A 26,365-nucleotide genomic window follows, 5' to 3' on the forward strand; every position below is an offset into this window, starting at 1 on the left:
GCCTATATCAAGTATATTATTTACAAGTGTTTTCTCCATTCTATGGATTACCTTTTTATCTTCTTGATAGTATCCGTTAGAGCACAAAGTTTTTAATTTTGATGGAGTCTAATTGTTGCTTGTGGTGTTGGTGTCATTTCTAAGAATTCAGTGACAAATCGGAGGTCAGGAAGATGTACCTTTGTTTTCCTCTAAGATTTTTATGCTATTAGTGTTTACATTTTAGTCTTTGACCCATTTTGAGTTATTTTTTCCCTACGGTATGGGGTAGGATCCAATTGTATCCTTTCACATGCTGATGTCCAGTTTTCCCAGCACCACTCGGTAAAAAGACCACTCCTCCACCTCTGAATGATCTGAGCATCTTTTTTTTCTTTTTTTAAGATTTTATTTATTTATTTGACAGAAAGAGATCACAAATAAGCAGAGAGGCAGTCAGAGAGAGAGAGGAGGAAGCAGGCTCCCCACCAAGGAGAGAGCCCGATGTGGGGATTGATCCCAGGACCCTGGGATCATGACCTGAGCCAAAGGCAGAGGCCTTAACCCTCTGAGCCACCCAGGCGCCCCTGATCTGAGCATCTTAACAAAAACTAATTGACCACAAATGTATGGATTTATTTCTATACTCTCAATTCTAGTCTACCGATCTATATGCATCTGTCCTTAGGCAAAAGAATGAACCATTACAAACCAAATATACAATAATATAATAGTAGCTATGTAGTTATGATTCTTTGTTTCTTCATATGGCTTTGAGGTACTGCCTAGTGTTCTCTTATTAGAGACTGAAGGACTCCCTTTAGCATTTCTTGTCAGGCAGTCCTATTAGCAATAAACTTTCTCAGTTTTTGTTTATCTGGAAATATCTTATTTCTCTTTCATTTGTGAAGGCAAGTTTTGCCAAATCTTGAATTCTCAGTTGAGAGGTTTTTCTCATTTAGCCCTGCCAAAAGTATCAAAAATGATCAACTCGTGGTCTGTCTTGTTTCATCTTCTGCCTCAACACAGATAACATTTTTGATAACTACAGAAAGAAAAAGGAATCTTAGTGAAATTGAAAAAAAAGGTTTGAATTGAATGGAAGCAAATTTATGAGATATAGTCAAAGATGAACTTAGAAATGTATAGCCTTAAATGTATGTATTAGAAAAAAAAAGCAAGGCTGAAAATCAATGACTTAAGTATCTCAAGAAGTTCAAAAGGAACACCAAATTAAACCTTAAGAAAGTAGAAAAGAAGAAAAAAAAAGAGTACAAATTAACAAAGTAAAAAACAAATGTACGATAGAGAAAACCAACAACACTGAAAGCTGGCTCTTTGTCAAGACAAATATAAATAGGACAGATCCCTAGCAAAACTGAAAAAGAAAAAAGGGATAGGCACAAACCACTTATATTAGGACTGAGTAGGGAACATTGCTAAATATGTTACAGACTTGAAAAATACAATATAAAAGATCATGAATACCTTTGTACCAATAAATAACAAAATTTAGATCAAATGGACAAATTTTCTAGGCAAACATAACTTATCCAAATTTATATAGGATGAAAGAAGAAATCTGACTCTGATGTCTACCCAGGAAACTGAATTTAAACATTGATTCAAAGAAAACTCTAGGATTAGATGGCTTCACTGGTAAAGTCGTTCATATATTTAAGAAAGAAGTAATAAAATACACCTAATTGGAAAAAAAAAAAAGATAATGGATGAATGAATGTAAAAGGTAAAATAATAAAATTTCTAAAGGCTACTGTAGCACAAAACCTCATGACCTCGGAGTAGACAAAGATTTCTTCTTTTTCTTCCTCTTCCACTCCTCCTTCTCCCTCTTATTTTGGGTAGGCAACACATCCAACATGGGGCTTGAACTCACAACCCTGAAATCAAGAGTCACATGTTCTACCCACTGAGCCAGCCAGGTGCCCTAAGAACAGACAAAGATTTCTTAAGTAGGAAACAAAAGACACTAATAATAAAGAAAAGACCATATCGTAGTTAAGAACTTCTGTTCAACCCAAGAAACCATTGAAAGAAAAGGCAAGCTACATGGCCAGAGATACATTCCTAATACACACATTTTACAAAGTATATACTCATTCCCAGAATATATAAAGACCTACAGATCAATTTTTAAAGGTATAGAAAACAATTTTAAAATGAGCAAAGGACTGATAAGCTTATAAATAGATGATTAACTTCATTAGTCATCATGATAATGCTAATTAAAACCATCATGGGGATGCCTGCGTAGCTCGGTTGCTAAGTGTCTGCCTTAGGCTCAGGTCAAGATCTCAGTCCTGGGATCAAGCCTCACATTGCACTGCCTGCTCAGCGTGGAGTCTGCTTTTCCCTCTCCCTCTGCCTGCCACTCCCCCTGCTTGTGCTCTTCGTGTGGTGCGCACTCTCTCTGTGTCAAATAAATACAATCTTTTAAAAAAGCCATCACGTGATACCACATCATACCCATCAAAATGGCTAAACAGAAAGAAAACCAAATAACCGGTAATACAATACCACAAACTGGTGAAGATGTCCCGCAACCAGAACTCTCATACGCTGTAAGAGCACAAATCAGTAAAGCCACTTTGGAAAAGCCTTTGGCAATTTCTGCTAAAGTTGAAAACATGCAGACCCTATGATCCAGCATTTTCACTCCTGGGTTCATCCCCAACAGAAATGAGTGTGTGTGTGTGTGTGTGTGTGTGTGTGTGTGTGTACTAAAAACGACATGTTCCAGAGTGGTCATGGCAGCATTCTTCATAATTGCCATAGATTGAAACAACCCCAAATACCCATGAACAGTTTGAGCAGTAAATGAACTGTGATATCCTCATGCAAAGGAAAATTGTGAGACCAACGAAAACGAATTATTGCCACCCACAGCAGCACTGATGTATCTCATAAGTGTAATACTGAGCAAAAGAAGCCAGGTCTCCCAGGGTATTTATGGTGAAATCTCATTTAATTTACATATAAATGTATAGCTGAAGGTCAGAACATGCAGGCAAACGCTAATCCACACTGTAGAAGCCTGGATTACCTGTGAGGGGTCAGTACTGGGAGGACAGGAAACACACTGGAGGGTTTGGGGGTGCTGAGAATGTCCTATTTCCTGTTCTGGGGAGCGGTTCCACTACTGTGTGTGCTTTGGGAAATTCAACAAGTGATACAAATTGTAAGTTGCATACTTTTCTTTTTGTTGTGCCTCCACTAAAAAAATACTTTAAAAAACAACCAACGGGGCTCCTGAGTGGCTCAGTCAGCTGAGTGTCCGACTCTTGATTTCGGTTCAGGTCACGATCTTGGGAGATGGAGCCCCACGTCCGCTCACTCACTGGGTGTGGAGTTGGCTTAGGATTCTCTCTCCCCCTCCCCACTCCCCCTACCAAAACCCCAACCAAGCAAACATAGGAACAAAACCTCATTGTGGCCCTCTGTGCTTCGGCTCCCAGGACCTGAGTCTGGCAAAAGGGCCGTTATCTAACCTGGGTCTCTGTTTCCATTTTGCTGTCCTTTTGTCCCAAAGACAGATGGCAGACAAATAATCAAGCTCTCACTTCAGAAAGTGCTGGAAGCTTCTCATTCCCCTTGTTTCTCCCTTGCTTTCCTCAAACTCTTGGAGGCACTCGTTTCTCTTCTGTCTTGCTCTTCTGGTCACACACTACTCTCCCTCTTCCTTTTCATCTTCTGCTCTACCTCTTCTCTGTCGTTGTTTTCCATTTCTTGTCTTCACTCCCTCCCTGAAAGAGGTACGTGCAGGAAAGGGGAGCGAGCGTGTTGTTTTCATTGAGTAAGATTTTGCATTCTTCGTTGTCCTGTTGAACAGCAGATAGACTGATAATATTCACTCTCCCTAAGAAGCACTGTTGCCTTCAGGTTGTTCCCGTTTTAGCTTTCCCTAAACGGGAGTGCTGCTAAAATACCAATCATAAGAAAAGAGCCCATCTATTATAAATGATCGCCTCTGGATGGCAAGATCTTAGGTGATTTTTACTCTCAGAGTTTGTTTTTTTTTTCCTAATATGTATACATTTCTGTATTTTAAATGTTTCTACATTTTTGGCAAAAGATTATTTTCATTAAAATATTAGTAACAACTTGGCACATCAACTCTGTTAGGCTTTAAATTTTGTAAGTTTTGGGGGCGCCTGGGTGGCTCAGTGGGTTAAAGTCTCTGCCTTTGGCTCAGGTCATGATCTCGGGGTCCTGGGATCGAGCCCCGCATCGGGCTCTCTGCTCATCGGGGAGTCTGCTTCTTCCTCTCTCTCTGCCTGCCTCTCTGCTGACTTTTGATCTCTGTCTGTCAAATAAATAAATAAAAAATCTTTAAAAAAAAATTTTGTAAGTTTTGGAAATTAAAGGTTCTAGGAGCAACAAAAATTTTAACCAGTCTCTACTAATGACGTTAGAGAACATTGTGATGGGGTTCTTTTTGCTTTTTGTTGAGTTGTTGATCGGAGTTGCCAGGTAAAATATAGGAGGCCCAGTTATAGTTGAAGTTCAGATAAGCAATAAATCTTGGGCATACACGAAAAATCATTCATTGTTTTGTATTTTTATTTGCTGAACCTAGCAACCTTAACGTTGATGGATCTTTTTCTGTGAGTCACCACCCTCATGAAAAAAAGAGGTTCACTGCCCCTGCTAAGCTTGGGATGGGCAGGCAGGGATGGAGGGAACGTCAAGCTTTAGGCCAAAAACGTCAAGCTTTAGGCCTTTCCGGTGATTCTCTCTCTTATGGTGCTGCTCTCCAGCCAGAACTCTGTAAGGGCTAAGCAGTATTCACTTGGGTTCAAATCCTAGCACCAGCTTTTATTTGCTTGATAATATTGGGCAAGTACCTTGGTATTCATCTATAAAACAGTAATATCACTACCACAAGCTTTCCACGTTATTGTAAACATGAAATAAAATATTCGTGAATTACTTAGCTCAGCGCCCACCATCAAGTTCTCTACAAACAGCGGCTCTTGTTATTTTTTAAAGAGACCGTGTCTCTTTCCTTCACACCACCAAGGAAAGGACATAAGACAAATGTACAAGTGACTCTAATACAAGACACATGACGATGTGGGTGGAAAGAGGGAAGGCACCGTGTTTCAGAAGTTGGGAAGAGAGAGGGCTACCTCTGTTCTTGAGATCGGATGTTCACACCAACATCTGAACATGAACCGGGATCTAGGAGGCTACGTATGAAGCGGGACTAGATTGCAGAATTTGGAATAAGGCCATTCTAGATGGGGACAATGGCTTGAACCAAAACACAGAGATGTAAAAGTAGGGGGCATGGACTGAAAATAGCAAACGATTTTGAGAAGGAAGAGGGAGGCAAAAGGTCAAGAGGTCTGGGGGCCGTAGTGCCTGCAGACATAATGGTAATGGTCTGATCTTCAATCCACACCCAACACCGTGACAGTAAAGGCGCCTTAGCAGAGCCAGGACAAGACAAGGCTACTTGAGAGGTCATTCTGCAACCGCACACAGAGAGGATGGAAAGGGACATTTCCTAGTGGCCAGGGGTAAGGGTGCTGAGTTCAGGATCCATTGAAATAATGCTGATCTCATGATTCCCCGGCTTTAAACTCAGGTGGCTTCTCACTCATAATCAAGTCCAAAATGCTTCAGGTGCATGCCTGAGGCGGTGTCATAGCCCAAACCCATCCTGGCTCCGGTCAATGCCTCTTGCTGGCTGTCTGGTATCTCCATGCTCTGGCCACACGGGCCTCTCTTCAGCTCCTCTGGCTGTCCAGGCCATCCCACGTTTCAGCCGTCGCACTGGCTGTTCCCTTTTCCTAACACTCTGCAAGCATGTGGCCCGGGCAGCCCCCACTTGTTCTTCCGATCGCAGCTTCACAGACCCTCCTCTGAAAGCTGTCGCTGAAGCTCCAGTCGAGTTAGGCTCTCCAGGTTTCTGCTCCCAGAGCACCCAATGGTTCTCCTGGGCACACCCGTTATTATTTACATGTTTGTAATGAGTTTCCTACTGCCTCTACCTCAAGGAGGGCAGGGACGCAGTGGGCTCGGACACCGCTCATGGGGTTCAAATGCAGAGCAGTAGACTAGCAGTGAATTCTTGCTGACTTCTTCATAACGGTGAACAGTAATGAGATCCCTCCAGTGGGATGATGGCAATGGGCATGATGGAGAGAAGAGGGCAAATGGGAATCTGTAAGTCCAAGCTGGTCCTTCTCCAAATGGAATGCTCTAGAATAAGCCAGGAATGAACTATGGATGGGACCCAATCAGGCCTGCTTCCTGTTTCTGTAAATGCAGCTTTGGTGAAACAGAGCCACGCTCGTTCATTCAGGTGTCACAGAGGGCCCCTCTCTGGCTACGCCACAGGTGGGCACCTGCACCTGACAAAGGTGAAAATACTTACCACCAGGCACTACGCCAAAAAACTTTGCCAAGCCCTGCTCTGGAAGACCGCGTCGAGGTTCACCATACTAATAACAGTGGTTATCTGTGTGTGGCAGGATTATAGATGAGCTTTATAGTCTCCTTAATTTTCTGCATTATTCATACTTTCTTCGAAGAATATATATTTTTACAATCCTTAAAACAATAAAGATTATTAAAAATCAGAGCGAGTGCCCCACTCATTCTTTTTAGTTTTTTATTTGTAAGTGTTTTATGCTTCTTTCAGGAAAAAAAAAAATTTGTTAATCAGAGCAATTTTCTGGGCTGGCTTTGGAGAACGTAGTAAGAGCAAGAGCCCTGAGAACCAGAGGAAATCCCATGCCCCGCCACTTCCTGCACTAGTGGGACTATGCCTTTCTGCTCTTTGATGAGTCCGGCTTTTGATTCTGAATTCAGAGGATCAAGCTGAACATTTCCATGGAACTTGGAGTCCAGTAATTGTGTACTTGCCCCATACTGTACATGCCCATGACTGGCATCTTTATGAGGAAACCACTGAGTAATATTTTCTGTATTTTAATAGCAATTATTAATATTAACTAAAACTGCAAAGCAGACACAATTCGAACAGTGAAGATTTTTTTTTTAAGTGCTAGCTGATGACTTTCATTAAATCTTTAAACATCTCATTAAAAAAAAGGTCAAATTTCCCATTTAGACAACTTTCTCCTTCCCTTCCCTCCAAAAAGTCCCTTAAATATATGATTATTATGGAAATCTTCTGCTTATAATTTTTCATTAACATGAAAACTCTGTGAGAACAAGAAGAGTCCTGTCTGCATTGTTCGCGACGGCGTGCCGGCGCGCGGAACCAGGAGCAGCACATAGGCGGAGCCCAATGATAAATATTTGTTGAATGAACGACTACAAGAGAAATAGGTAAGAAAAAACTGGTCCCTAGGCAGAGAAGTCTTCTCCAAAATATGAGAAGAATGCACACTCTTTTTAAAAAAAATTAACATATAATGTATTATTTGCCCCAGGGGTACAGGTCTGTGAATCATCAGGCTTACATACTTCACAGCACTCACCAGAGCACATGCCCTCCCCAGTGTCTATCACCCAGCCACCCCATCCCTCCTTCCCAACCCCCAGCAACCCTCAGTTTGTTTCCTGAGATTAAGAATCTCTCATGGTTTGTCTCCCTCCTAATCCCATCTTGTTTCATTTTTTTCCCTCCCTATCCCCCATGACTCCCCACCCTGCCTCTCAAATTCCTCATCTCAGAGATATGATAATTGTCTTTCTCTGATTGACTTATTTCCCTCAGCATAATACCCTCTAGTTCCATCCACGTCATTGCAAATGGCAAGATTTCGGGGTTTTGATGGCTGCATAGTATTCCATTGTATATATATATATACCACATCTTCTTTATCCATTCATCTGTGGATGGACATCTAGGTTCTTTCCATACTTTGCCTATACATTGCTGCTATAAACATTGGAGTGCACGTGCCCCTTCGGATCAATACATTTGTATCCTTAGGGTAAATACCCAGTAGTGTGATTGCTGGGTCACAGGGTAGCTCTGTTTTCAACTTTTTGAGGATCCTCCATACTTTTTTCCAGAGTGGCAAGAATACACACTCTTAAAAACACTTAGAAAATTAAGGAGAAAGAAGGAGAAACAACTCTCTCAACTGGAAAGCTATCATTGTTTTTTGTTTTTTTATTTAATTTTTTAAGGTTTTATTTATTCATTTGAGAGAGAGAGAGAGAGAATAAGCAGGGTAAGGGGCAGAGGGAGAGGGAGCACCAGACTCCCCATGAGCAGGAAGCCCCATGCAGGCCTTGGTCCTGGGACTCCAAGATCATGACCTGAGCTGAAGGCAGCCACTTAACTGACTGAGCCACCCAGGCGCCCTGAAAGCCATCATTGTTATTCAGCTGCATTGTTTTCATCCTTTTCCCACATACATAATTTCTAAATGTCACATTAACTGTGTATATATGCAATTGTCTTCCTTTTAAAATTAATCTTACAGGGGTATCTGGGTGGGGCAGTCAGTTAAGTGACTTCCTCTTGGTTTCAGCTCAGACCATGACCTCGGGGTTGTGGGATTGAGCCCTGCATCCTGCTCTGCACTTGGCATGGAGTCTGTTTGAGGCTCTTTCCCTGTCCCTCTGCCCCTGCTCCCTTCATGTGCAGGACTCTTTAAAAATAAAATATAATTATATTAACCTCACAGGATGAGTTTTTTCCATGTAATTTTGAAGTCTGTGTGGACACTAATTTTAATGATGATACGATAAAGTGATGGAATTGCATTATGTTCTCAATAATTCCCAGTTTCTTTTTTTTTTTTCTTAAGATTTTATTTATTTGACAGAGAGAAAGAGAGACGGTGAGAGAGGGAACACAAGCAGGGGGAGAGTGAGAGGGAGAAGCAGGCTTCCTTCTGAGCAGGAAGCCTGACGAGAAGCTCCATCCCAGGACCCTGGGACCATGACCTGAATCAAAGGCAGACGCTTAACGACTGAGCTACCCAGGTGCCCTAATTCCCAGTTTCTTTTCTTTTGCCATTGTAAAGAACGATACAATAAGTACCTTTGTGGGTCCAGGCATTTTTTTTTTTTTTTTCAAAGAAAGCCTGGAGAGCCCGGATTACACTTGGGTAACAAGTAGCCCCCAGAGCTCTGTGCTTTCAGCATTGATGGTTTACTTATTGCTCATGCTGTATGTCCACTGCAGAAATGGGAAAACGGAATGAAGTCTTATAAAACTCAAGTTCCCTTCAATTCAAGGAAGAGTTGCTGAGTGCTTGTCATAAGGCTCCCTGCTAGCCCTGAATGTGCTGAAAAGATTTTCTGATGAGTCACAGATAAACGAAAACTGGCAACGACATTTTCATAACATTCTGTGTAAGAGCAGGAAGAAAAATCAATGAAGGCAAAAGACCATTTTTCTAGTCGAGTCATTCGTATGCCATGTCTGCATTGTTTTACTTGTCTCTTTTTCCTGTCTGCTTTTAAAAACCCTTCTCTGTGCATCAAGGCCAGCCTGGCAGGTCTCTGTGCCAGCGGTATAGCCCGAGCAGACGCGATGCCAGGCTCTAGGATCACCAGCCTTGGTTTTGCAACACCCTTGTGCTCCCATGACCTTGAGAGCTGTTGTGAAATTTTCCAAACAAAACACACTTCAATTTACCAAAAACAATAAAATAACATAAAAATGCCCGTTGAGCAAATATTCGCAGTGCTAGGAATTTTCCGGAGGAAATAGTCCACCAAAGGAAAAAAACGATAGACTCACAAAGAAAGATCTTTGTTCTAGGTGTTTGTAACAGCAAATGGTGGTAGGTAAATTGGAAGATATTTACAAGACCAAGTATCATGAATCAGTAAGCATTTCTAAGTATGAAATTTTCATAGATGCTTATGATTTAAGGTAAAAACAGGGGGGAAGGGATAATACATTTCCATTTATATTCTACAATTATGTATAAAATGTTAATACACTTTAAAAGGGACTGGTAGACATGGTGCAATGAGCACTGGGTATTATATAAGACTGATGAATGACTGACCTCCACCTCTGAAAACAATAATATATCATATGTTAATTACTTGAATTTAAATTAAAAAAACATTTAAATTTAAAAATAAAAAACAAATAAATAAAAAATTTTTAAAAGTCTAGTAGGAACTATGGCAAATGGAATGGGTGGTTTGTGAGGTATGGGAATTTTGCATTATTTTAAAAGATTTAATATCCCTGAAAAACAATCTGAGGGATTTGAAGTGGGGGGGGGGGAGGTCGGGGTACCAGGTGGTGGATATTATAGAGGGCACGGATTGCATGGAGCACTGGGTGTGGTGAAAAAATAATGATACTGTTATGCTGAAAATAAATAAATGAAAAAAGAGATTTAATATCTCTGTTGTTTCTGTTTTAATATTTGAAATAATTAAGCATTTTTTAAAAATACAGTAAAGTCCATTCCTGAGAGGGACGCTGGGTCGAACTAATGCTTTTTAAAGTTGGCAACAAAGCCTGAGGTAGGTAACTAATATTGTGCTGGGAAGCTAGTCTGTTAGCTCTCTTGGAAGCATCAGTCCCTCCTTTGTCTGCTGTCTTCTTATTATTCATTTCTCAGGACCTGAATTATTTTGATAAAATTTTCTGAAATAGAGCAGTTTGGAGAAAGAACAGCCCTTGGTATCCAATCTCTTGCTACCACTTTCCAAAACTTGCGAAGCGAACAGGTTTGAATCCGCGGGCACGCTTCTGTGCAAAATACGCAGGTGTGAGGAACATGAGGCATTTTCCAGAACCGACTACACCCAAGTCTTTCATTTCGTTATGCATTGGGCACCCAGTGGACACCCCACAAATCACTGATGAGTTGTGAAGGAGAAGAAATCATATCGCTCACGGAAGCCCGAGGGGGTTGGGGCCGTGTGCTCCTGAGCAGCAGGTGTCTTGCGGAGGAAGGCGGAAGGGACAATGGGCTGAGGCCCAGGGTCCCGTGGGGAGAGCGCACCCCATCACAGCCGACCCCCCAGGGGGAGCTTCCAGAGCCAGGGCACCCCAGCACCGGTGAAGGGCGAAGAGCGCTACTCTGGGGTCTTCCCGTGATTTTCACGCCCCTGTTGATGAAAGGTGGCAGGAGTGGCGAATGAAGACCACCGAAGAGCTGCCGGGCTCAGGAACTCCCGGTGGTCCAGGACATTCCTTACTGGAAGCTCGCTCCAGCCCCGCTGCCGCAGGGACAGGCTCTTGGAACCACTATGCAACCTTGAGTCAAAAATTCTTTGGAAACCTTCCCGTGCTTTGCCATTTGAATCCATGATACACCAACAAGGCCAGAGACTTTTTTTTTTAAGTACTTTTAACAACTCCCCTGTGTTGCTGTGGGTTTGTTTGTTTTTGGTGTTCTGGGCTTGCCTGGAGCAGATCCAGGTTCCTCACTCGGTCAGCTGGGCGACCGGCACATCATGGCAGCCGGGGCCTTCTGAATCATACCACGGCATCCGTCTGGGCAGCTGGTGGCCACGTGCCACAATGTCACCTTGGCTGCGCTCCTGCAGACAGTGTAGGGGCTGTTGACAGCAGCATCTGCTCTGCTTCTCTGCGCTGAGGCTGAACAGGGAAGGGACCAGCGAGGTTGGTGGGGGACCTGGAGGAGCCTTAAACAGCCAGTCAGCCTCTGCTCAGGGTAGTGAGACTCGATGCACTTGCACTGAGCCACAGCGGTGGGAGTGCTCAGGTCGGGCCGGCTCGAGAAGGCCCAGGTCGGACCAGCCAGTCCGGGCCCCACCGGCTCTGTCCCCAGATGTTCGTTTACCCTACTTTGTTGCAAATTGAGCTGACCTAGGTCTACCCCTTGGGTGATTATAAAGTTTCAATTCCCTTTGCAAAATATTTTAAGGTTCCTTAGTAGAGACGAGCAAGCGATTGCTAAATGGGAGTAACAGATTAGATGTGGGTCTTCCCTTCTGGGCAGATGATTCCTTCACTGTCTCCTCTCGGCGAAGCCCCAGAAGGCTGGGTTCCCCACTTTTACTTTGCTTCTTAGGGTCTTCTTGAACGAAGAAGCTTACAGAAACAGCAACAACAACAAAACCCCCTTTATTTAAATTATCTGATGTTTCCTTTGCCAAAGATTTAAAAGATGCAAAGATTTCAGAAAACTGTGGGAAATGAGCCTTACTGCCAAGTTGCAGGCAGAAGAGAACACTCTGAGTGGTTTTCAATCGTCTGCTGTAATAAATGATTAATTTCCCCATTAGATTACATTAAAGGGATTAGAAATGATCTACTCCCTCCTTTTATATCCAATTTTATGAGTCACTTGTACAGGGGTGTAGCAGGAGTAATAAAAATGGGCCAAATAGTTAAATAAACCATGTGCCAGCAGCAGGCTTCTGTGTGATGGGAATTTCTGTTAACCCTTCCTGTCTCCTGGGGGAGGCAGAGGGGTCTAAGGAGGGAGGTCCTAGGAGAGAGTCTTTCTTCTGAAACAGGGGCCGCCAGGGCTACAGTGGGATCAGAAGCCAGTGCCCGGGGGCCTCTGGGGAACTCCCGCAACCCTTCTTTGGTGTAGGGCTTGATGAGTCTTCCGTGAGACCAGGCCAGATCTCCCACAAGCTCCCTGCACTGGTTTCCTAGGGCTGCCATAGGAAATCCCACCAACGAGGAGGTTTAGAACAACAGAAATGGATTCTCTTACGGTTCTGGGGGCCCGAAGTCTACAGTCCAGATCTGTAGGGCCATGCTCTCTGCAAAGGTTCTAGGAGGGAACTACCCTAGCTCTCTCTTCCTGCCTCTGGAGGTTCCTTGGCTTCTGGCAGAATGACTCCAGTCTCCACGTGCTGTTCTCTTTCTGTGCATACCAGACTCTAAACATCCCCCTTTCCAAGGACATGGATCAGATTAGGGCCCACCCTCATGCAGGACCCATCATAACTAATTCACATTCTCAACGACACTACATCTAGCTCAGGTTACCATCCTGAAGGGGCAGGGGCTGGGACTTGAACAGGTGAGTTTTGGAGAGACTGAAGAGACACGACACCCATCTAGGTGGGCTTTTTCCAGACACTTCTCTTCCAGCTTTAGACTCTCCGTCCCGAAGCTGCAGGGAAGTTGCCAGTCCATCAGGCTTGTCGATTCATACCCTGAGACCGGTTTTTCTCCCCCCGTCCCCACACCCTTTCAAGAGGAGAAAAAGTTGCTTGTGGGAAAGCCCACACATAGGTGAGGAACCCCAAATTTGGTTTGTGTCCTCCTGTTCTCATTCCCATTTCCTCGGATTACAATCCTTTCCCCAAATCCCCTTTCAAGTCACAATCTGGAATTTACTCACCCTGAAGGAAGGCAGCACGTGACTATGGAATCTTAGTGTTAGATCTCCCAGTTTACCTGTCCGAGTCCCTTCCACAAATGACCCTGACATATCTGACACCAAAGCCTCAAGCCCAGTGAATGACGTTCATTGTACAATTCTGGGCCCGGTGACAAAGAGGGACAGTTCTTGTTTTTTGTTTGTTTTGCCAGAGTAGGAAGGGCTGATCATGAGGATTCTGAGGTCATAGCCATGAGGTCAACTCATCTAGCTCTAGTGACTGTATGTGGGTTTTCTTGCCTAATATTCAAATAACATCTTCCTTGAAGGCTGGGATTCTGAAAAAGGAGGGTGGGTAGGCGGGGAAGGAGTGAACATCCCAGAATTACCTGCAAGGCTAACACAGGATCACTCCCTACCATCCTCACTCTGATACACTCTGCCCTTGCGGTGAACAAGTCTATCTGAGCCGTCAGTCGTGTTGGTGGGGCGGGGGGCGGTGTACATTGAAATTCTGCTCAGGGAGCTCAGAACACTTTCGGCACTCAGCTCCTCCTCCACCACCATCAGGAGGAGATAGTTTAAGTGAATCCAGTGAAATACTTGGGTTCATTCCGCCGTATTTGTTACTGTTTTCTATTTGTTGCCCTTGTTCTTTCTTCCTGTTTTTGTCTCCCACTTTTTTTCTACTTTTTGTGGTTTTAATTGAACACTCCCTATGATTTCATTTTCTCTCTTAGCAAATCAGTTCTATTTCTTTTTTAAACTTTTTTAGTGGTTGCACTAGAATTTGCAATAAATTTTTTACAATGAATCCAGGTTCAATTTCAAATATCACTATACCATTTCACAGATGGTGTGAGGGCTTTCCTCATCCTAATTCCATCTGCCTGTCGCTTGCAGTCACTCATTTCACTTACATCTAAGTATACATAGTTGAAAACACTGTTGCCATTATTATGTGGAGCAAAATGTTATTTGTTAGGTCAGTTAAAAATAAGAAAAATAAAACTTTGTTTTCTTCACTTATTCCTTCTCCAATGTTCTCCCATCTTTATGTAAATCCAAGTTTCTGACCTGGATTATTTTCCTTCTCTCTAAGGAATTTCTTTGATGGGGCGCCTCGGTGGCTCAGTTGGTTGGCCATCTGACTCTTGATTTTGGTTCAGGCCATGATCTCAGGATTGTGAGATCCAGCCCCAAACTCACTGGGGGGAGTCTGCTGGGGCTTCTCTCTATTCTTCTGCTTCTACCTGCCCCTGCTCATGCATGTGCGTACACACACTCTCTAAGTAAATAAATAAAATATTTTTAAAAAAGAACTTCTTTGAACATTTCTTGCAAAGCCAGTCTATTGGTAACAAATTACCTGGATTTCTGTTTCAGAAAGTCTTTGTTTCTCCTTTGCATTTGAGGGCAAATTTTGCAGGCTATAGAAGTCTAGGCTGGTAGTTTCTTTCTTTCTTTAGATTTTATTTACTTACTTGTCAGAGAGAAAGAACACAAGCAGGGGAGCAACAGGCAGAGGGAGAAGCAGGCTCTCCACTGAGCAAGGAGCCTGACGTGGGTCTTGATCCCAGGACCTTGGGATCATGACCTGAGCCGAAGGCAGATGCTCAACCAATGAAGCCACTCAGGCATCCCTAAGCTGGTGGTTTCTTTCAATGATTTAAATACTTCACTTCACTTTCTTCTTGCTCGCATGATTTCTGAATAGAAGTTGGATGTAATTCTTATTTTGTTCCTCTATAGGTATTTTTTTCCTCTGCCTTCCGTTGGGATTTTTTTGTTTTAATTTTGGGCTTTCTGCAATTTGAAAATAATATGCCAAGCTGTAGGGCTTTTGTTTTGTTTTGTTTTTGTTTTTGTTTTTGACATTTATCCAGCTTGGTGTTCTCTGAGTTTCCTGAAATCTGTGGTTTGGTGTCTGACATTCATTTGGGGAAATCCTCAGTCATTATTGTTCCAAATATTTCTTCTATTCTTTTATCTCTCTCTTTTCCTTCTGCTATTCCCATTATGCACGTTATACCTTTTGTCCTTGTCCCACAGTCCTTGAATATTGGTTTGTTTGTTTGTTTGTTTTCAGTTTTTTGTTCTCTTTGCTTTTCAGTTCTAGAGCATTCTATGGATAGTTCTAGCTCAGCGGTTCTTTCCTCAGCCAAGTCCGGTCTACTAATAAGACCATCAAAAGTAGTCTTCATTGATGTCATGGTGTTTTTTATCTCTAGCATTTCTTTCTGGTTCTTTCTTAGGACTCCCACCTCTCTGCGTACACCGCATCTGTTCTTCCCTGATGTTAACTTCATCCATTAGCACATTCATCACAGTTACTTAAAATTCACAGTCTGATAATTCCAACATCCCTGACATGTCTGGTTCTGATACTTGTTCTGTCTCTTCAGGTTGTATGTTTTCACCTTTTGGTATGTCTTATAATTTTTTTCTAGTTCGCCAGGTGTGGTGTACTGGATAAGAGAAATGGATATAAATAGCTCTTTCGCCATATGGGGGTGGGGTTTGGGGGAGGGGAAGTAACCCAGAGTTCTGTGACACATGTCAGTCTTCTACTCTTCTGTCTCTGGATTGTAAACTACAAAAGCATTTCTCAGTTTTGTTCTCTCCCCTAGGTGTGACACAGTTGAGCGTGTGCACCAGCATTGGTTATTTCTCTTCCCCAGGTCAGCCAGGCTCTGAGAACACCCCAGTAAGTTAGGCTCTGGTAACCAGTCTTTCCTGAGGGCAGGCCTTGTTAAGAACAGAGCGCTCTGGGTGGCTCAGATGTTAAGCACCTGCCTTCAGCTCAGGTCATGATTCAGGGTCCCCCGCATCAGGCTCCCTGCTCCGCAGGAAGCCTGCTTATCTGAACTCTGATAATGAATATTTAGGCCGTTTCTAATCTTTCTTATCAAAGACAATGGTGCTATCTATGTTCTTCTACACACTCTTGGGCAGGTTCCCTTGGGTTTCCTCTACGGCTGCGGTCAAAATGGCTGCACAGCGTTCACTTTTGGAGATCTTGCTCAGCTGCTCCTCAAGAAGGCTGTGTCTTCAAGTGCCCCAGCCGACAGCCTCATCAATTCGGTGGGACGGACTAAGATGTTTTGTTAATCTGATGGGTTTTAACTTGCATGTCCTTGATTACTAATTTTAGCATTTGGGGATATGTTTATTGGCCAGTGGTGCTGCTTCCTGTGAAGCTCTGCAAGTTCATACTGTTTGCTCATTTTGCTTTTTACGCTGTTTGCCTCAGTTTTGCATGGACAAATTTGAACAGAGTAAGTATCGTGATCAACCCTAAAAGTTGGAAAGCCAACCCCCAGGGACAGCGTTGGTTTGTCTTCATGGTGATGATAGGCTTTTTTTTCCCCCTCAAAGATATTAGTTATTTAATTGAGATAGAGCGAGAGCGAGAGCGAGAGAGAGAGCGAGAGAGAGAGAGCGCTCACCAGCAGGTAGGGAAGGACGGGGGAGTGAAGGCAAAGTAAATAAGGACAGAGACAGACAGACAAGTAGACCGAGGGAGGGGTACCTCGGGAGTTCTCTGCTAAGTTCTTCTATTTTCTGGGTGAATTAAGAAGGGGAGCAGGATGTTGAAGGCTTGAGAAAAGGAGAGAAACAGATATAATATTAATCAACTTTCAAAGGTTTTTATTTTTATTCCTGAAATTTTTATATCCCATGATAAACACCAAAAACAAAACAAAACAAAACCCTTAAAATGTTCACTAATGAACAAAAGTGGGATGTCAACACACTATATTCTCTTTGGAATAAACTGCTAACCCATAAGCCCAGTTTCTCTAGTAAAGAACACCGTCAAGTTCCGGAGGATTTCTACAAACCGCACTCTGTTTACCTTTCTCCAGAAACAAAAGTGACGGAATAGTTACCATCTGCTTGTCCTAAGCTTAAAGTCCAAGTTGTAATATTTATTCTGACTAACCTTCAGGGAATAACAAAGGAATCCTTTAGAGCAAAGGGAAAAATTTTAACCTATGACCACACTCTGCAGCAAGTGCTGAGTTTAAGAGAAAGGCAATGAAACCAGAAGAATACAATACTGCCTGCTTTGCTCTCCTGGAACCGGACCTGGCCTTTTTATAACAGGAGAATCAGAATAACCTTCCACGGCTGTGAGTCTGGCCACCACCGAACCCGGGCTGCCAAGAGCCGTGGGAGTTTCAAAACTGTTTTGAAACTGACCGCCCACACTTGCCGCCTCCCTGCACCCACTGAATTTCAACACTGGCCTGGTGGTGCAATGTTGATATTCCCTGGCAGAAACTCCTTCCCAGAGGCTATAAGATGGGGCAGGCTTTCTACTAGCAGCTTCCCCCACATTGTGATTTGATAGTGTGTGGCAGACTTAGAAATGCATTTTATCTGAAAATTTATTTTCAGCACAAAATTTGGCCAGGCCATACATTTTCTCTTTGGCTCCCTCCCCAACATCCTGTCTCTGATGCTGCTTGCTACAAACACCAACAGAAGTATGGATTTGACTACCAATGATTTGTTCAATTTCGTTTTTTTTTTTTTAAAGATTTTATTTATTTATTTGACAGAGAGAGATCACAAGTAGGCAGAGAGGCAGGCAGAGAGAGAGAGAGGAGGAAACAGGTTCCCCGCCGAGCAGAGAGCCCGATGTGGGACTCGATCCCAGGACCCCGAGTTCATGACCCGAGCCGAAGGCAGTGGCTTAACCCACTGAGCCACCCAGGCACCCTGTTCAATTTCATTTAAAATGACTATTGGACCTTTTCCACCTCCGACCTGATATCCTTCAGAGCTGATCTAATTTCTGTAGAGATCTGTGCCTGTAGACTCATGTGAATTTGTTAATTGAGTTAGAGCCCCGTCAGGCCAGCAGAAGACCTTCACTTGGCTCTGTCCTGTGTCTAACTCTGAAACCCTGGCTGCGATGAAGTTTTATGGGTCGAACACGTGAGAGCTGATGAATTGCGGCCCGCATGTGACACTGACGCAGTCATTTCAAGGGGGATGCACTGCTGGTCTCAGAACGCACAGGGCAAGCCCGGAGGTGGGTGGGCTGGTGACTTTTGAGCGGTGTCCCCTTCTTCTGGGAGCTCTCAAAAACACCATGCAGTGCTGGCCCGAGGGGCATGACTCAGCACTCTGGACCTAGTCTGGAGATGTGCTTTCCATTCCCCAGGACTGCAGTGTAAACGCTCTTCTCTGTGATTCAGCTGTCATGACCTCTGTGGGCAAGTTCCACGGCAGGTTCTATGGGCCAGCACTGTGCATCTAAATGCAAAGGCTTTATCAGCCAAGCTGATGGATGGAGCAGCTGCCACTTCCCAGGGAAACCAGGAGTTTCCCCCTGGGTCAGCAGGGAAGGGTTTCCTGTGAGGATACCACGTGTAAAGTCCTTGGGGGCGCAAGGCTTTCTGAGGATGTGAGTTAGCACTGCGAAGCTCACCAGGGCTTCTCTGGTTTGTTATAAATAACTCCACACTGGCAGCAGATGGGACGAGAGCCAAGGAGTAATGAATACTAGGACAAACAAACAGGCCTCCGGGATGCCGGCCCAGCCACTCCAAACCACGGGTGGCAACAGGCTCGGAGGTGGTGGTGGGCGAAATCGTACCGGCAATACTGCCGTAATCCTGCGGTGCAAAGGGAGGGGAGCTCTGGAGAATGTGAGCATAGATCACACGGATCTAGAGCATTCACTTAAAGGGCCACAGCTGTGAAGCCTGTTCACTCGCCTGATTGGATGTTTACAGATTAACCAACAAAGCAGGATTTATATACTGGACACTGTTTGCAAGTGCCCTGCTTGAGAGAGCAAGAGTCGTGAGACAGCTCCAGAAGCACCCGCGGCCAGCAGAGCTGACAATCCAGTGCCCAGTCCCGGGAGCGGAAGGAAGCCCTGCGTTTAGTCTGGCAGCTGCATATACTATAGCGCTAACTCCTGCGTAAAACAGACTCCCGCAGGGAAGCAAGGGAGGGAGGAGAGTGAGATGAGCCGAGAATGCGACCGTCAGGGAAGAAGCCAGTTCGGGAGGCAGAGCTGCTTTGAGCTCTGATGTCATAGTCAGCACGGTGATGGTGAGCCTCGGGACAGACCAGCAGCCAAAGGGGGTAAGGAGCAAAAATGGAGACCCTTGCATTATGCTAGGATGGTTGTCCCGCCCTCAGCAGAAGCAAACTCAAGGCCTCTCTGGATAAAAGCATCCCCATCGAAGGCCCTCAGGATTCCGCCCAATGAAGATCAACTAATGAATCCAGAATTAAAGAACATGAAACCTACAAGCAAACGGGCCACCGTGAGTGAGAATCAGCAGAAACTATGAATCCCAGAATTAAACCTCCATCCTTTAGGTAAATGAAATTATCAGACACAAATAGATATAAAATAACCATGGAGCCAATGTAGAAAGTTGGGATGGGGGGAAGATCATTAAAGTAGACAAGCAGTAAGAGACCAGAAAAATGACCAGGAAGGTTTTGGGGGAAAAAAAAAAAGTCAATGTGAAAAATGAAAAACAGAATTGTAAAAGTTAAAGACAATGCCCCTTGATGAGGGGTTGAGACAGCCAATTAGACATAGCTGAGGAGGTCACTTTATTCCCTGAACAAATATGTTTTTAATATTCGCCACGAGTCAACTACCATTCTAGGCTGGGAGAATATAGCAATGGACAGAACAGACAAAAGGCCCCGCCCACACATAGATTACAAAATAGACTGTAGCCAGTCAGTCAAATACAGAGCATAATATCCGGAAATGTAACTCAGGGAAGGAGGCTAGAGAGCACTGCCGGTGAGTAGGGCTGTGTTTTAATAAATAGGAAAGACGGAAAAACAGCTCGCCAAGAAGTGGGCATGTGGGTGAAGGTTGAAAGAGATGAAGGAACGACACGTGGGCATACGGAGGGAAAAGCACAGCGGGCAAAGGGAATGACAAGTACAGTGGCCTCGAGTACGGATCCGGTTGATCTATGTGACCTCCTGGCAAAGAGGCCGGTGTGGGTGGGAGAGTGGGTTGGGGGCTCTGGGAGGTAATGGGAGGCAGGTCCTGGGAGCCCTGCCGAGTAAGACAGGATGTACCAGCCTGCAATCACACTTTAAAGGCCCATATGAAGTTAGTGGTTATGAATTTAAATTTGAATTTAGCTGCAAAGTACGGCTTGCAAGCAACCCCTGGAATGGTCCCGGCTTGTCCGGTGTTTTTCCTCCTGTGTCTGGAGTTCTCTCCTCCCCCTCGTCTGTCTTTGGTATTTTCCCTGACCCCTTCTGCCAGATTTATTTGCACCCCCACCCCCATTCTGACATTGTATCAGAGCCGACATTGTATCATGGTTACTGTTTTATGTCTTTAACTGGGGACTCTTTTAGGGTCACGAGGAGCTGTAGTCAATGAATGCAGCACTCCATAAATTGAACAGTGTCCACACTGGCTTCGGCAGTGCACACACTGGACTACACTGCGCTCCATAAAACCCCGCCAGATTGGGCGCCTGGGTGGCTCAGTGGGTTAAGCCGCTGCCTTCGGCTCAGGTCATGATCTCAGGGTCCTGGGATCGAGTCCCGCATCGGGCTCTCTGCTCAGCAGGGAGCCTGCTTCCTCCTCTCTCTCTGCCTGCCTCTCTGCCTACTTGTATTCTCTGTCAAATAAATAAATAAAATCTTTAAAAAAAAAAAAAAAAAAAAACCCCGCCAGATTATTGCCAAAAAGAACTAAATGGTGACTGTTTGCAGGAAGGCTCCTTTGGCGCCGTTACCAGATTTGGTTTGTTGTTAATTTAAGCATACTGCTGAATGTGCAATCAATATTTTAGTAATTATGTACAAATAGTTCTCGTTATAAATCAAAGTTGTTATTACTGCCTTAAGCTTTGGCTTTGGTAACGAGTCTTTTCTTGGAGACTGTGCTGTTTTCCCGGTTTCAGCTGCCTCGGCTGGGTCCTATGCCATTCCCCTACACAGCAGCACGCTGGGGTTAGCTGGTTAAGGAGGCCGGATCCTGGGACGCCTAGGTGGCTCAGTCGGGGAAGCGTTCAGTTCTGGATTTCAGCTCAGGTCATAATCTCAGAGTCATGGGATCAAGCCCTGCATGGGGCTCCAGGCTCAATGGAGATTCGGGTTGTCCCTCTCCCTGCCCCCTCCCTACTCTCTCACAAGTGCTCTTTCTCTCTCTCAAATGAATGGATGAATGAGTGAATGAATGAATGAATTTTAAAAAGAAGTACGGATCCTACTTCCCTGACCCACCTGGAGTAAATCTTAAGCACCTCGCTCGCCAATGAGAAGATCATACCTCTGCTCCTAAATACAGGACTCCAGCCAGAAGGCCACCATCATCTCTTACACAAAACTGTCTGAGGATTTCCTGAAGCCTAAGATCACTCAACCTGACAAAAGCTCTGGAACACAAGTTGTGAGGCAGAGTTATCCCATCTTAATGTCCTCCTGTCATTGTCCCCTGGTGGCTCACCAGTCCCAGGCTGCTGGCCTCATGGAAGGGTGCTTATGGGAGTAGGGGCTACCCCACCCCTCCCCTGGGTAAGGCAGAGCCCATGTGCCAACCCAGCTCTCTAGGCGAGCAGCTCTAAGCAGCTGGGGGCAGGTACACTGTCAGGTAAGGGGCTCCTGGACTGGCACCCAGGCCTATCAGTTCACACTCCCAGGGGATTCCAACTAGAACAAGATGGCTTAGCCAGCAAAGATGAAGGAAAGCACAAAATCTACCTATTTTTTTCTCCTTTTCCCAAGAAGCATTGGGCTTAGTTATAAACCAAGACAAAAGGGTTTTTTAGAGAGTGGTGTCCTAGGATGAGGAAATCCGTATGTAGCCCAACATTTTCACTACCAAATGGCTCAGCTTTATCTAAACCTGTTCAAAGCGTGACAATATATAGTTTTCCAACTTCAAGGGATCCCATCTCTGAGTTCTCTGGCACCTCCCTCCAGAACCTCCACGGCCCACACCCCCACCACACCGGCGTAGGACAGAGCTCTACTATTTAGTCCCAAGTCACCGTAATCACCCACATTTCTGGCCATCGCGATTTCAACTCCCTAAACGTGTACTGGGTGGGAAGAAAATCCAGATGTAATCACGAACAAGAGTAGGAAACCGTACTTCAGCAGTCAGCACCCCAGAAGCTGACCCATTCCTACAATGAATTAGAGAGAGCTCTCATCTGAATTGACAGCAGAATCAACACCAGCCGCACGCATAATGGTTTGATGTGACTGCTTATAATCAAAGGGGGAAACACTGTCCACCTCTTCATTTTACCTCAGTGTCATGTCTGCTATTATTGTCCACAAAGCCTTTGTTTTCAGCCCAGCACAGACATTGTAAGAGGCCTCACTAACTAGTCCTTTTAAAAGACAAGTCAGTATGTCCAAAGCTCTGCTGTATGCCTCCCTTCTGGTTCAAAGCAACATTTATGACCCTCTCTGGTGACCCAGACCCATGGAAACCCCACTGGACTTGCTTCCCTCACCCCCCACAAACACACCCATTCTCACATAGGTCTCCGTGAAGCACCTGCATATTCTTCTCCCTTCTTGCCTTTGGTTCAAAATAAATTAAGAACCCAAAACAAAGATTCTAACAAGAGAGGAAAACAAATACCTAATTTACCAAAAGAACAAGTCCTTTATCCCCTGGGAGGTATGAGTAGCTCATGCCTTCTGCTGAATCAGGACGTTAAATTAAAAACAAAAACAAAAACAAAAACAAAAAACACATGTAAAATACATACTTAAGTCTTACCTCCGACAGACGAGTAATGGGAATTAGGCTGTGCTTTGTTCCTTGTTCAATTCAGAGATAATTATTTACTCAATAAAATGTAAACAATCATCATAGCATAACTGGAAGCTGAGGGTAGTCTATTCCTCTCCCCGCCCCTCCCAGCTGCAGCAGACGTAGTCACGTAGTAGACAACACGATTATTAGTTTGCTTCTATAGCTTTGTGACAATTTATGGGGAGGAAATCCACAGGCCTCCTCCTCAACAGCCCTCCCGAAACAGCCCCTTGTAAATTCTCGCCTGACCTGAACCGTCACCCTCTTATTTCTAACTGATTTATTTTCTCCACTCCTCAGGAAAGGGAGCTGTTTTTCAAGCTTACTATTTGGGAAGGGGACACCGGCGAGCTAGAAGTTCTCTGCTTTTCATTTACAAGCTTTTCAGGGCTGAGAGGAGTTTGAACCATCCAAGAGAACCACGGGGCATCTGTCCAGTGGTCTGAGGGTAACCCGGGCACTAAATGGGTTTCAAGATCAGGAATTACTAGGAAGAGATGGGACCTGGGTGGTCACAGGGGACACCTGCCTAGCCTAGCAGGAGAGCTAACTAGAGTCCAGTGATTCTCCAGCTAAGAGCTAGTCAATAGTTAATAGCTCGTCAGCAGAAGATCCGGGTCTGGTCTAGACCAGGTCATGATCGCTCCCCTTTACCCCTTCACCGTGGAGGCAACTACCCTTCTCCCCACCCTGCAGTATGGCTGTTTCTCGGGCAGCTCTGCGGGTCTCTTCTGACTTTTGAAAGGTACCATCCTTCTGTAGGGACTGACTTTCTACAGCATTCTGGGAAAGGGCAGCGGCGGGGGGGGGGGGGGGGGTGATGAAACTTGATTTAGAATAAACCCCCCAAACCACTCCGATGTATCAAAATGCGGTTCAGGAATCATGAAAACAAGGCCTGTGTTTGGTGCACGTCTAACAAATTCAAAACGGCCCTTCTTAGAACCCATGTTAAGGTAGCAACATTTCAGCCGTGTTCTGGGCTTCTACGTGGCTCCTTCCTCTCATGGGACCGGCCGCGGAGGCTACGAGGAAGCAGATTCGAGCAGTCCCAAGATTTCAATCTATCTGCGCCGGGCCAGCCCTTTGTGCAGCATGACGTATGTAGCTGCTGCCTTTGTTGGAAACCCAGAGCCGAAGCCTCACTGCCTGTTCTCTCCACGCACAAAGGCCTTCCTCCAGCTGCATTTTATTGCTACGGAGATGGAATGGCTGCCATTCCAGGCCGCAGAAATTCCTTGGCTCAGAGGCGCCTCTGAGTCATCCTTAGATAAGAGAAGCGAAGAGGCAGATGAGCAGGGCGCAGGTGGGCTGCGCTCCGGGGAAGGTGGAGGGAAATGCGGCCTGGAGGACCCCAGGACGCAAAGACCCTGCAGGCTCCGGGGAAGGTGGAGGGAAATGCGGCCTGGAGGACCCCAGGACGCAAAGACCCTGCAGGCAGGTGTTCGGTCCTCCTTTTCACTTGCTTCTGTTGATCCTCCCATTCCCGAGGTTTGCAGATCCCAGCCCCTGCCACCCGGGAGCGCGAGGAGATTGGGTTGTGTTCTGCCTAGAATCTACCAGTGCCCTGAAACTGGCCTCTTTCCAGTCCACCAATGGGGAGCAAACAATGCCATGGAGATTTAAATCTTCAATAAAGAGAACACTTCTTTATTGGAAAAGGTCTTTGTCCTTTCCAAAGGGGATAAAAGATTACAGACCAACTGATTAAGTTTATGAAAATACACAACATAGGTTGCTAATGCTTTTCTATTATTTTCAGTGATAACTGTAAATTAAGGAAAAGGCAAGAAGACTTGAGGATTTTTCTTCCTGAAAACGAAATATGGATTGTGTCCAGGAGCTCTCAAAAAATAATAAATATATCCTTGAAAAACATATCAAACACGAGAAAGACAAATACTTTTGTATTATCTTCTGAGCTGCCAACGGTTAAAGCAGCTTTCTCAGGCAAAATGGCCCGATTCACTGTGTCCTCCCAACCTGGCAGCAGACAAGTGAGGGAAGTGCCTGTCAGAGATCTGTTTAGCCACGGAGCGAGGGAAGAGACTGCACCCCCATCCCCCACCATCCTTCAAGGGAAGAGACTGCACCCCCATCCCCCACCATCCTTCGGCCACTTAGGACCGCTGCTTACAAAGGATCTCACGTTTTACATTTTATGACCACATTTCTCGCACCCAGTGCCCCTCCCACCACCACCTCTCCCAGGCCATTTGCTGGGCCCCAGGGCTCACGGAGCTGCTGTGGGCTGTGGGTCATATGCACAGCGCACTGCCCAGGGGGTGACTCTGTCTCCTACAAGCCACACCTCGCTGCTCATTGTTTCCTCCCACAGCTGCTCTTTGAGCAAGACTGCCTCGGGCTCCTCATCGGCAGTACGAGGACATTTCCACCTAGTCTGGATTTCTTCTCTTCTGAGAGCAGAGCCTGAGTAAAGAATTGGGAGCAGATTTATCCTTTGGAAAGCATACTCATTTCCTAGGGCTGCTGAAACAAAGGACCACAAACGGATGGATGGCTTACAGGAACAGAAACATACTTTCTTCCAGTTTTAGAGGCCGGAAGTCCAAACCGAGGTGTTGGCAGGATCACGCTCCTTCCGAAGGTTTCAGGGGAGAATGCTTTGCTGCCTCTTCCCGGCTTCTGGTGGTTGCTCACCATCCGTGGCAATTTCCGGCTTGTCACTCGTCCCCGCGATCTTTCCTTCTGTTGTCACATGGCCTTCTTTTGTGTGTCTCTGTACACCCTCTTCTATCTCCCCTAAGGTCACTCTCATTCGATTTTGGGCCCACCTGAACTCTGTACATTCACCTCAATCCTTATCTTAATTACATTCTGACGTTCTGAGTGGACACGAAATTTTAGGGAGACATTATTCAACCCAGCTCAGGGCTCCAGGCTCCCCTCAGGTTCTTTCTTAGTTCTGGAATTATCTATTGCTAGCACTGGGGGAGTGGATGCCAGGAGAGGAGATCATCACTGGTGCTCAAAATACCCGCTCACCACTTACTCCTATGGCTGAGTTTTCCCACGAAGAATTTCTAAATCATTTAACGCGATCTTCAAGACTCAATCCTCTGAGAAATCGCAAATATCACCAAGAGATCATTTCTCAAGCTGTGATTCCTGGGGGGAGCATCAGAATCATCTGCCTGGTCGGGGTGTCTTACAAAGAACACCTGCTCTGGGACTCTGCAAGAGGTGGGCGGGAAGCTGTGCGTGGTGAAGGGGTCCCCTACATAGTAACCCACCATCACTCTGCAAACGTTTTCTCTATCTCAGTTGTGTAACTTCTGTTTCCAACCAGGATTACCCACTTCCTGGCCATCGGTTGACCTTAGCACCTGTTTGGGGGCTG

At 45.1% G+C, this 26,365-nt stretch overlaps 1 long non-coding RNA gene across 1 annotated transcript in view; it reads right to left on the reverse strand.

Moving 5' to 3' along the window:
* Positions 1-16,794: 16,794 nt before the first annotated feature.
* Positions 16,795-26,365, reverse strand: part of LOC116572266 — a 38,971-nt gene continuing 29,400 nt past the window's right edge. The window contains exon 3 of the long non-coding RNA XR_004278189.1: positions 16,795-16,814. This is a non-coding gene — a long non-coding RNA (uncharacterized LOC116572266). The remainder of the gene's footprint in view (positions 16,815-26,365) is intronic.

The sequence above is a fragment of the Mustela erminea genome, chromosome 13 (assembly GCF_009829155.1).
Source record: "Mustela erminea isolate mMusErm1 chromosome 13, mMusErm1.Pri, whole genome shotgun sequence".
Taxonomy (NCBI): domain Eukaryota; kingdom Metazoa; phylum Chordata; class Mammalia; order Carnivora; family Mustelidae; genus Mustela; species Mustela erminea.